Below are 10,720 nucleotides of genomic sequence, written 5' to 3' on the forward strand. Positions count from 1 at the left end.
ACCATGTAAGGAGTTTAAAGCACACAGATGTAAATTAAAATGGCCAGAAATGATAAAGCCAGCATCTGGGTGCCTAATTATTAATGAACTCAAGATATCCTGTAGGATATACAACTGGATCACCTTATTTACCCTTGCGCTTAAATAGACATTAAATATCATCTTAAGGCAGTTGTACTGTAATAAAAGGCATTGTAACCAATCCAACTGCAGGTTGAATACTTCTACTATTAGATTTAATTCGGTCTCAATATAAAATGAAAGACTGTACTTCACCCGCCCTAATTTATTGGTGCATACTGCCCGGAGAATAAACTCATTAAACCGAAGCAGAGGCGTTGCTTGTTCTCTCCACGTTTCTTGGAACAATAAAATTGCAAAAGAATTTAAAAATAGGATAGTATCTGGGTCGGCCAATAGATGCCCTAACCGGTGCACATTCCAGGAACAAATCCTCAATTGCAAATCTTAACCATTTGCAACAGACAAAGTTCAATTCTCATCTACTGGATGCACATTTGCGAGGGTAACTGGAAGCCAAGACCAGTCCTCCAGTTGTGTATTGTTTTTAGGTAGCACTTCACAGGTACAAACTCCATTTAGAGTATTGGTAATCAGCAAGTCTGTATTGCAAGATGATTTGTGGAATGGGCCAGGTACACCTCTAAGTAGAGGATTTAACTTTTTACCTTCAATCTTGTTTCTATCTTTTTCCACTTTTGGGGCTAATGCCTCTAGAATCGAGGGATATTTTAAGGGAGTGCAATTAATGACCTAAATACCACATTCCTTAAAATAAGACCTTGAATGTAAAATTTTATTCAGAATTTCATTAGAAGCCCAAGTTGTTATGGTGGACTCATGAGATGAATTCAAATGTATTTGTTTAAACTGGACAGAAAGAAGATCAGTAGTTTTGGTAAATGCTACATCAGGGATTGTTGAAATAAGTTTTATGATTAGACTGCGATTAAGACTATCATGAATGCCCCTGGTTTCATATAAGGGAGGAAAAACTAATTTCGCACTATTAGATGTTTTGTTTTCCGGCATAACCCTTGGAGATATTGTTGGACCTGACTTGCTCTCATTGGTTAAATAATTAATTTGATGTTCTACAGAAATCTGCGGACTCACAGTTAAACAGGACTTTATCATGTCCGCTCGACTGGCCCCATACACGGTCTGGGTTACATGATCTTGAGGCAGGGGCGTGGCCTCATTATGTACTAATAATTCAGTTCTAGATTGCAGATTACAGACTGTTTCTCTAATAATGTTTTCAAGGCTCTGCTTGCTCTCACTCCAGATCAGAGACCTACTGACTTGCTTAGACTCGGCTACATTAGTAAGGCCGACTATATCAGAAGCCACTGTATCGGCAGCAGTCAAATACACTTTTTTACTACCCCTTAAAGGGTTCTGAACCTCACTCCTCAATTCGGAGTTCTTAAATTTAAGTTCAATAGAATCAGGGGGGGTTCTGCCCCCTTATGAAAACAGTCCTTGTCCTAAGATTTCTGACTAGTGGGTTTAAAAATATGGTAGCAGTCCCTAGGTTTGGCGACTGAGACCACTGAAACAATGGTTTTCTTAGCTTTAGTCCGAGCCTTATGCAACCTTTTCCTAGCCCTTTTTGTTACTGGGGGAACACCACTAAGACATGAACCAATAGAATTAGCAACCTGGCTTATCGCTATATTGACATTTCCTTGTGAAATGAGGCTTTCATCCTCTGCAATAGCGGAGCCCAAACATACTTCTGGCTTCCCAACATTCCTCGCTAATACCCTAGATATATCAAGGGGCACTTCTCGCTGAGTCTGGTGGAACTGTGTGCTCAAACTTGCTACCCTTAGTCCTAATTCATTATTGTAAATTAGGGATTGCTCTATATTTGGTTACACAACTACTTTATTGACTTCTTCTATACGAGACCCTACTATGGTCGGGAGATCAGAGACTTTATCTAAAATATGTGAACACGTGCATTTGATCAATTGGTTGTTAACATCGGTCTGGGCTCTTACCACCAAGTTGTTTAAATTGTGTAATTTTGATTCAATACTGCCACATAAACTGCTAAAGTTCTTAATACTTCCACCTGTATATCGAGTTTATTAGCGTGAAAATTTAAAGCTGTTTTTATTGCATCCATTGCACTCAACAAATTTCGCCCCACTCCATTGTTATCTACACTTTAATGTTTAGGAGGGCACTCATCTGCTAAAATTAGGGCTGGGCGGAATTTGCGGAATACCTCTTCGCGGAATTTTGAAAAAAAATTGTGGAAAACGTGCGCACAACCTGAGGGACCGTGTGCCCGGGACTGGGGTCCCTCGTGCTTGGGCAGGCTCCACTATCTCACCGGCCTGGCTGCGTTGAGAAGTAGGGACCGGCCCCGGGCCTCCTGATTTTTGGTCAGGGCCTGGGATCCCACGTCCTGCGGCCTGCCAAGTGTCCATCTGCCCGGGACAAGGGACCCTGGTGCAGAGCCCTGGAGCCCTGCAAGGGCAGGCGGGAGCCCTACCGCTATGGCTCGGTGTGGGCAGCTGGGAGACCTTTCGGTCCCGGCCATCTGGTCGCACCTTTCCCTCGGCCATCTGGTCGCACGCAATGCTTTCCAATGGGGCGACCAGATGTCCGGGCCAGCCTGGAAGTCCCGATGAGGGCTCATTTGACTCCCGGATCCCAGTCAGGGCTCCAGGAGGCCGGGCGCGTCCGCGCCTAGGGTCCCCTCCGTCACTCGGAGAGCGAGGGTTACAAGAAAGGTGGGTAGCCTTCCTCCGGATTAGTAGGGGCAGGGTATGCCGGGACACCCCTCCTGGGGATTGCGGTTCTCAGGCGGGGACCAGATGGGCCAAGCCCGGACGACACTTCCCCGGGGCGTCCGGTGCTCCCTCCTCCAGCCCGCGGCGAGGCAAAGTGCCCAGGACGGGCTCCATGGGTCCCCCGGGCGTCCACCGAGGCCTGCATCCCCAAAGCCCTGCAGCCCTGGAGCCCTTCAGCCCGGAGCTCTGGAGCCCTGGAGCCCTGGAGCCCTGCAGGCCCGGAACCCTGCAGGCCCGGAGCCCTGCAGCCCCGGAGCCCTGCAGACCCGGAGCCCTGCAGCCCCGGAGCCCTGCAGTCCCGGAGCCCTGCAGCCCCGGAGCCCTGCAGCCACCGAGGCCTGCAGCCCCAAAGCCCTGCAGCCCTGGAGCCCTTCAGCCCGGAACCCTGGAGCCCTGCAGCCCCGGAGCCCTGCAGGCCCGGAGCCCTGCAGGCCCGGAGCCCTGCAGCCCCGGAGCCCTGCAGGCCCGGAGCCCTGCAGCCCCGGAGCCCTGCAGGCCCAGAGCCCTGCAGCCCCGGAGCCCTGCAGCCCCGGAGCCCTGCAGGCCCGGAGCCCTGCAGGCCCAGAGCCCTGCAGCCCTGGAGCCCTGCAGCAACGGAGCCCTGCAGCCACGGAGCCCTGCAGCCACGGAGCCCTGCGTGGGCAGGCGGGAACCCTAGCGCGAAGGCTCGGGGTTGGACAGATGTTGCACCTCTCCCCTCGGCAATCTGGTCGCGCGCAATGCTTTCCAATGGGGCGACCAGATGGCCGGGCCAGCCTGGAAGTCCCGATGAGGGTCCATTCGCCTCGCGGATCCCAGCCAGGGCTCCAGGAGGCCGGGCGCGTCCGCGCCTAGGGTCCCCTCCGTCACTCGGAGCGCGAGGGTTACAAGAAAAGTGGGTAGCCTTCCTCCGGATTAGTAGGGGCAGGGTATGCCGGGACACCCCTCCCGGGGATGGCGGTTCTCAGGCGGGGACCAGATGGGCCAAGCCCGGACGACACTTCCCCGGGGAGTCCGGTGCTCCCTCCTCCAGCCCGCGGCGAGGCAAAGTGCCCAGGACGGGCTCCATGGGTCCCCCGGGCGTCCACCGAGGCCTGCAGCCCTGCAGCCCTGCAGCCCTGGAGCCCTACAGCCCGGAGCCCTGGAGCCCTGGAGCCCTGCAGGCCCGGAGCCCTGCAGGCCCAGAGCCCTGCAGGCCCGGAGCCCTGCAGCCCCGGAGCCCTGCAGCCCCGGAGCCCTGCAGCCCCGGAGCCCTGCAGGCCCAGAGCCCTGCAGCCCCGGAGCCCTGCAGCCCCGGAGCCCTGCAGGCCCAGAGCCCTGCAGCCCTGGAGCCCTGCAGCCCCGGAGCCCTGCAGCCACGGAGCCCTGCGTGGGCAGGCGGGAACCCTAGCGCGAAGGCTCGGGGTTGGACAGATGGGAGTCCTTTCAGTCCCGTCCATCTGGTTGCACCTCTCCCCTCGGCCATCTGGTCGCGCGCAATGCTTTCCAATGGGGCGACCAGATGGCCGGGCCGGCCTGGAAGTCCCGATGAGGGTCCATTCGCCTCCCGGATCCCAGCCAGGGCTCCAGGAGGCCGGGCGCGTCCAGGCCTAGGGTCCCCTCCGTCACTCGGAGCGCGTGGGTTACAAGAAAGGGGGGTAGCCTTCCTCCGGATTAGTATGGGCAGGGTATGCCGGAAGACCCCTCCGGGGCTGGCGGTTCTTTGCCGGGGACCAGATGGGCTACGCCCGGGCAACATCCTCCCAGGCTTCACTCCTCCGGCCCACGGCATGGCAAAGTGCCCAGGGACGGGCTCCACGGGTCCCGGGCAGTCCTACCCCCGGGGCGCCCGGGCCCGAGAGCTCCGTCGGTCCTCCCCGTGCCCGAGTCCCAGACGCTGTCCCCCAGCCCCCGGGAAGCAGAGAGCCCACCGAGCCCATGGTTCAGGCGGCAGCCCTACCGCTATGAAGCCTTCCTCCGGATTACTAGGGACAGGGTACTCTGGGACCCCTCTCGGTCCTCAGCCGGCAGCTGGACGGGCCCGGATGCTGCCCCGGTCCTGTCCCGGGGACTGCCGCGTGGCAGGGTGCCCGGGACAAGGGGTCCGGATGGTCCGGGGAGGCTTCCCCTGCGCCTGCGGGCCTGGGAGCCCCAGCTGGGTCCAGGGGCCCGGCCGGGCCCCGGGTCGGTGTCTCCGGCCCCGGGCCCCGTCCCCCCGGCCTGCGGCACTGCCAAAGGCCCGGAACGGGGTTCCGTTGTGTCCGGGGAGCCTCCCCAGGCCTGTCTGGGTTCATTGGCCCTTGGGGGCCCCAGGGAAGGCGGCCTCCCCGCCCCGGGCTCCGTCCCTGGTCCTGCCGCGTGGCAGGGTGCCCGGGGTGGGCTCCGGAGGGCCCGGGGAGGCTTCCCCTGCGCCTGCGGGCCTGGGAGCCCTGGCTGGGTCCAGGGGCCCGGCCGGGCCCCGGGTCGGGGTCTCCGGCCCCGGGCCCCGTCCCCCGGCCTGCGGCACTGCCAAAGGCCCGGGACGGGGTTCCGTTGTGTCCGGGGAGCCTCCCCTGGCTCGTCTGGGTTCATTGGCCCCTAGGGGCCCCGGGGAGGGCGGCCTCCCCGCCCCGGGCTCCGTCCCGGGTCCTGCCGCGTGGCAGGGTGCCTGGGGCGGGGTCCGGAGGGCCCGGGGAGGCTTCCCCTGCGCTTGCGGGCCTGGGAGCCCCGGCTGGTTCCAGGGGCCCGGCCGGGCCCCGGGCCCCGTCCCCCGGCCTGCGTCACTGCCAAAGGCCCGGGACGGGGTTCCGTTGTGTCCGGGGAGCCTCCCCAGGCCTGTCTGGGTTCATTGGCCCCTGGGGGCCCATGGGGGCGCCGGGGAGGGCGGCCTCCCCGCCCGGGGTCCTGCCGCGTGGCAGGGTGCCCGGGGCGGGGTCCGGAGGTCCCGGGGAGGCTTCCCCTGCGCCTGCGCCTGCGGGCCCGGGAGCCCTGGCTGGGTCCAGGGGCCCGGCCGGGCCCCGGGTCGGGGTCTCCGGTTCCGTTGTGTCTGGGGAGCCTCCCCAGGCTCATCTGGGTTCAATAGCCCCTGGGGGCCCCCAGGGAGGGCGGCCTCCGCGCCCCGGGCTCCGTCCGGGGTCCTGCCACGCGGCATGGTGCCCGGGGCGGGGTCCGGAGGGCCCGGGGAGGCTTCCCCTTCCCTTCTCCCTTTCCCCTCGGCCATCTGGTCGCGCCTGTCCCCTCGGCCATCTGGTCGCGCAAGCCCCCTTCGGCCATCTGGTCGCGCACGTCCCTTCGGCCATCTGGTCGCGCACAATGCTTTCCTATGGGGCGACCAGATGGCCGAGAATGCCTGGAAGTCTCGATGAGGGTCCATTTGCCTCCCGGATCCCAGCGAGGGCTCCAGGAGGTCGGGTACATTCGCGCCTAGGGTCTCCTCTGTCACCTCGTGCGCACGGATTACAAGAAAGAGGGGTAATTTTCCTTCGGATTACTAGGGAGAGGGTCAATCAGACCAAAGTGATGTTTGGCGATCCTGAATCAGGGGAAGGCAGACCCGGGGCCCGCCCGCCGGGGCCCCCAGGGGCCCGGGTACGCTCCTGCCTCTCAGCACCTTCCCGATGGTCCTTTCTCTCCGAGTTTTCTGTCTCAGAGCCCCTTGAGGTCCGTGGATCCCGAGACAGGGGAAGGCAGCACCCGGGCCCGCCCGAAGTGGGGCCCCCAGGGGCCCGGGTATGCACACCTGCCTCTCAGCCCCCTTCCCGATGGTCCTTTTTCTCCGAGTTTGCTGGGTCAGAGCTCCGTGAGGTCCGGCGATCCCGAGACGGGGGAAGGCAGACTCGGGGCCCGCCCGCCGGGGCCCCCAGGGGCCCGGGTATGCTCCTGCCTCTCAGCCCCTTCCCGATGGTCCTATCTCCGCCGGGTTTGCTGGGTCAGACCTCCGTGAGGTCCAGGTATCCCGAGATGGGGGAAGGCAGACCCGGGGCCTGCCTGCTGGGGCCCCCAGGGGCCCGGGTACGCTCCTGCCTCTCAGCCCCTTCCCGATGGTCCTTTTTTGCCGGGTTTGCTGGGTCAGACCTCCGTGAGGTCCGGCGATCGTGAGACGGGGGAAGGCAGACACGGGGCCCACCCGCCGGGGCCCCCAGGGGCCCGGGTACGCACCTGCCTCTCAGCCCCTTCCCGATGGTCCTTTTTTCTCCGGGTTTGCTGGGTCAGACCTCCGTGAGGTCCGGCGACCGCGAGACGGGGAAGGCAGCGCCCGGGCCCGCCCGCCGGGGGCCCCGGTGTGCGCCTGCCTCCTGGCCCCTGTTGATGGGCCCTCCCTTCCAGCCCGCTCGCCCCGGGAGCAGGCAGGGATGTGAAGCCCCCATCCCCCGCCCCGCGCAGGGTCCGGGCGCTGGAGACGGGGGTCCACCGGGCCCCGGGGAGCCTCTCCCCGGCCTATGCTTTCAGAAGCAGGGACCAGGCCGGTGAGCAGGGGTGGCTGGCTTTATCTGCTACACTGGCGGAGCGTAGTTTTCTGCCCACCCCTATACGATGATGTAGTGCGGGAGCACCAGTCCTGGGGCCTGGTGAGGGTCCGGGTGCCCGTGACGGGGTCCATCGGGCCAAGGGAGGCTCCCTAGACCTGGCTGGGATCAGAAGCAGGGACCGGGCCAGGTGGGTGGGTGGCTGGCTAAGTCGTTTCCACTGCATAGTAGGAGCTTAGTTAGGGCTGGGCGGACTTTGCGTAGCGCCACTACGCAGAATTTTGAAAAAAATTGTGGAAAACGAGCGCACGTCCTGAGTAGGGCTGGGTGGATTTTGCCTAGCGCAACTACGCACAATTTTGAAAGAAATTGTGGAAAACGAGCGCACAACCTGAGGGACCATCCTTGGTTGCAGCCAAGGGTCTGGGCGCTGGGGACCGGGGTTCCACCAGGGCCCGGGGACGCTCTCCCCGGCCTGTCTAGGGTTCGGAAGCTGGGCCTAGTCCCGGGGCTTGTGCTCCGTCCCAGTGTCCCAGGGTGTGGGAGCCCCCCATCCTGCAAGCCAGCCGAGGGTCTGGGCGCTGGGGAAGGGTGTCCACCGGGGCCCAGGCAAGGCTCTCCCCGGCCTGGCTGGGGTTCGGAAGCTGGGCCGGACCCAGGGCTTGTGCTCCGTCCCAGTGTCCCAGGGTGCGGAGCCCCCTGTCCTGCAAGCCAGCCGAGGGTCCGGGTGCTGGGGAAGGGTGTCCACTGGGGCCCGGGGAGGCTCTTCCCGGCCTGGCTAGGGTTCGGAAGCTGGGACCAGGCCCGGAGCTCGTGCTCTGTCCGGCGGACCCCGGGGTGCGTGAGCACCCTGTCCTGCAAGCCACCCGAGGGTCCGGGCGCTGGGGAAGGGTGTCCACCGGGGCCCAGGGAGGCTTTCTCCGGCCTGGCTAGGGTTCGGAAGCTGGGACCGGGTCTTGGGTAGCCTTCCTTCGGATTACTAGGGGCAGGGTATGCCGGGACGCCCCTCCAGGGGATGGCGGTTCTCAGGCGGGGACCAGATGGGCTAAGCCCGGACGACACCTCCCCGGCGTCCGGTGCTCCCTCCTCCAGCCCGCAGTGAAGCAAAGTGCCCGGGACAGGGTCCATGGGTCCCCCGGGCATCCGGGTCCCGGGAGCTCCTGCGGGCCTTCCATGCCTGAGGCCCAGCGTGGGGTCTCCGAGCCCCCTCGAGCCCGGCAGCCCTGCAGCCCTGGAGCCCTGCTGCCCCGGAGCCCTGCATCCCCGGAGCACTGCATCCCCGGAGCCCTGCAGCTCCCGAGCCCTGCAGGCCCCGTGCCCTGCAGCCCCCGAGGCCTGCAACGGCAGGCGGGAGCCCTACCGCGAAGGCTCAGGGCAGGCAGATTGGCGTCATTTTGGTCCCGGCCATCTGGTCGCACCTCTCCCCTCAGCCATCTGGTCGCGCGCAATGCTTTCCAATGGGGCGACGAGATGGCCGGGCCGGCTTGGAAGTCCTGATGAGGGCTCATTTGCCTCCCGGATCCCTGCCAGGGCTCCAGGAGGTCGGGCACATTCGCGTCCAGGGTCCCATGAACCTCGCGGTGTGCGCGGGTTACAAGAAAGGGGCAGTAGCCTTCCTCTGGATTAGTAGGGGCAGGGGATGCCAGAACACCCCTTCGGGGCTGGCGGTTCTTTGCCAGGGACCAGATGGGCTATGCCCGGGCAACATCCTCCCAGGCATCCGGGGCTCCCTCCTGTGGACCGCCGTGTGGCAAAGTGCCTGGGACGGGCTCCACGGGTCCCGGGCAGTCCTCCCCTGGGCACCCGGGTCCGAGAGCTCCGGTGGTCCTCCCCGTGCCTGAGGCCCAGCAGGGGTCCCCGAGCCCCCCAGGAAGCAGAGCCCCCAAGCCCTGCGTGGGTGGGCAGGCGGGAGCCCTACCGCTTTGGCTCAACTCGGGCGGGCAGACGGGAGTCCTTTCTGTTGCCGGCCATCTGGTCGTGCGCAATGATCCCGCGGGCTACGTTCTCGGTCCTGCCGTGTGGCAGGGTGCCCAGGACGGGGGCTCCGGCCCTCGGCCCCGTCCCCCGGCCTGCGGCACTGCCAAAGGCCCGGCACGGGGTTCCATTGTGGCCGGGGAGCCTCCCCTTGCTTGGCTGAGTTCAGGAGCTGGGCAGGGTATGCCGGGACACACTCCAGGGGATGGCGGTTCTCAGGCGGGGACCAGATGGGCTAAGCCCGTATGACACTTCCCCGGCATCTGGTGCTCCCTCCTCCAGCCCGCGGCGAGGCAAAGTACCCGGGACGGGCTCCATGGGTCCCCCGGGAGTCCGGGCCCTGGGAGCTCCTGCGGGCCTCCCATGCCTGATGTCCAGCGTGGGGTCTCCAAGCCCCCCCGAGCCCTGCAGCCCCGAAGCCCTGCAGCCCTGACGCCCTGCAGCCCCGGAGCCCTGGAGCCCCGGGGCCCTGCAGCCCCCTAGCCCTGCAACCCCGGAGCACTAAAGCTCCCGAGCCCTGTAGCCCCCGTGCCCTGCAGCCCCCGAGCCCTTCAAGGGCAGGCGGGAGCCCTACCGCGAAGGCTCAGGGTGGGCAGATTGGCGTAATTTCGGTCCCGGCAATCTGGTCGCACCTCTCCCCTCAGCCATCTGGTCGCACACAATGCTTTCCAATGGGGCGATCAGATGGCCGGGCCGGCCTGGCCTGGAACTCCCTATGAGGGTCCATTTGCCTCCCGGATCCCAGTCAGGGCTCCAGGAGGTCGGGCGCGTCTGCGCCTAGGTTCCCCTCTTTCACTCGGAGCGCGCGGGTTACAAGAAAGGTGGGTAGCCTTCCTCCGGATGAACAGGGGCAGGGTATGTCGGAACACCCCTCCGGGGCTGGTGGTTCTTTGCCGGGGACCAGATGGGCTATGCCTGGACCACATCCTTCCAGGCGTCTGGGGCTCCCTCCTCCGGCCCGCGGCGTGGCAAAGTGTCCAGGACGGGCTCCACGGGTCCCGTGCAGTCCTCCACCGGGCGCCCGGGTCCGAGAGCTCCGGTGGTCCTCCAAGTGCCTGAGGCCCAGCCGGGGTCCACAAGCCCCCCAGGAAGCAGAGCCTCCCAAGCCCTGCGTGGGTGGGCAGGCGGGAGCCCTACCGCTATGGCTCGGCTCGGGGCGGGCAGACGGGAGTCCTTTCAGGTGCCGCCCATCTGGTCGCACCTTTCCCCTCAGCCACCTGGTTGCACGCAATGCTTTCCAATGAGGCGACCAGATGGCCGGGTCAGCCTGGAAGTCCAGATGAGGGTCCATTTGCCTCCCGGATCCCAGCCAGGGCTCCAGGAGGCCGGGCGAGTTTGCCCCTAGGGTCCCCTCCGGCAATCGGAGCATGCAGTTTACTAGAAAGGGGGGTAGCCTTCCTCCGGATTACTAGGGACAGGTTACTCAAGGTGTCCGCGGGCCCCAGGTCGAAGGGCCTATCGGGTCCCACACACAGCCTCCATGGCTGGGGCCTAGTTGGGGCCCTGGGCCTC

The sequence above is a fragment of the Triturus cristatus genome, unplaced genomic scaffold (genome assembly GCF_964204655.1).
Source record: "Triturus cristatus unplaced genomic scaffold, aTriCri1.1 SCAFFOLD_157, whole genome shotgun sequence".
Classification (NCBI taxonomy): domain Eukaryota; kingdom Metazoa; phylum Chordata; class Amphibia; order Caudata; family Salamandridae; genus Triturus; species Triturus cristatus.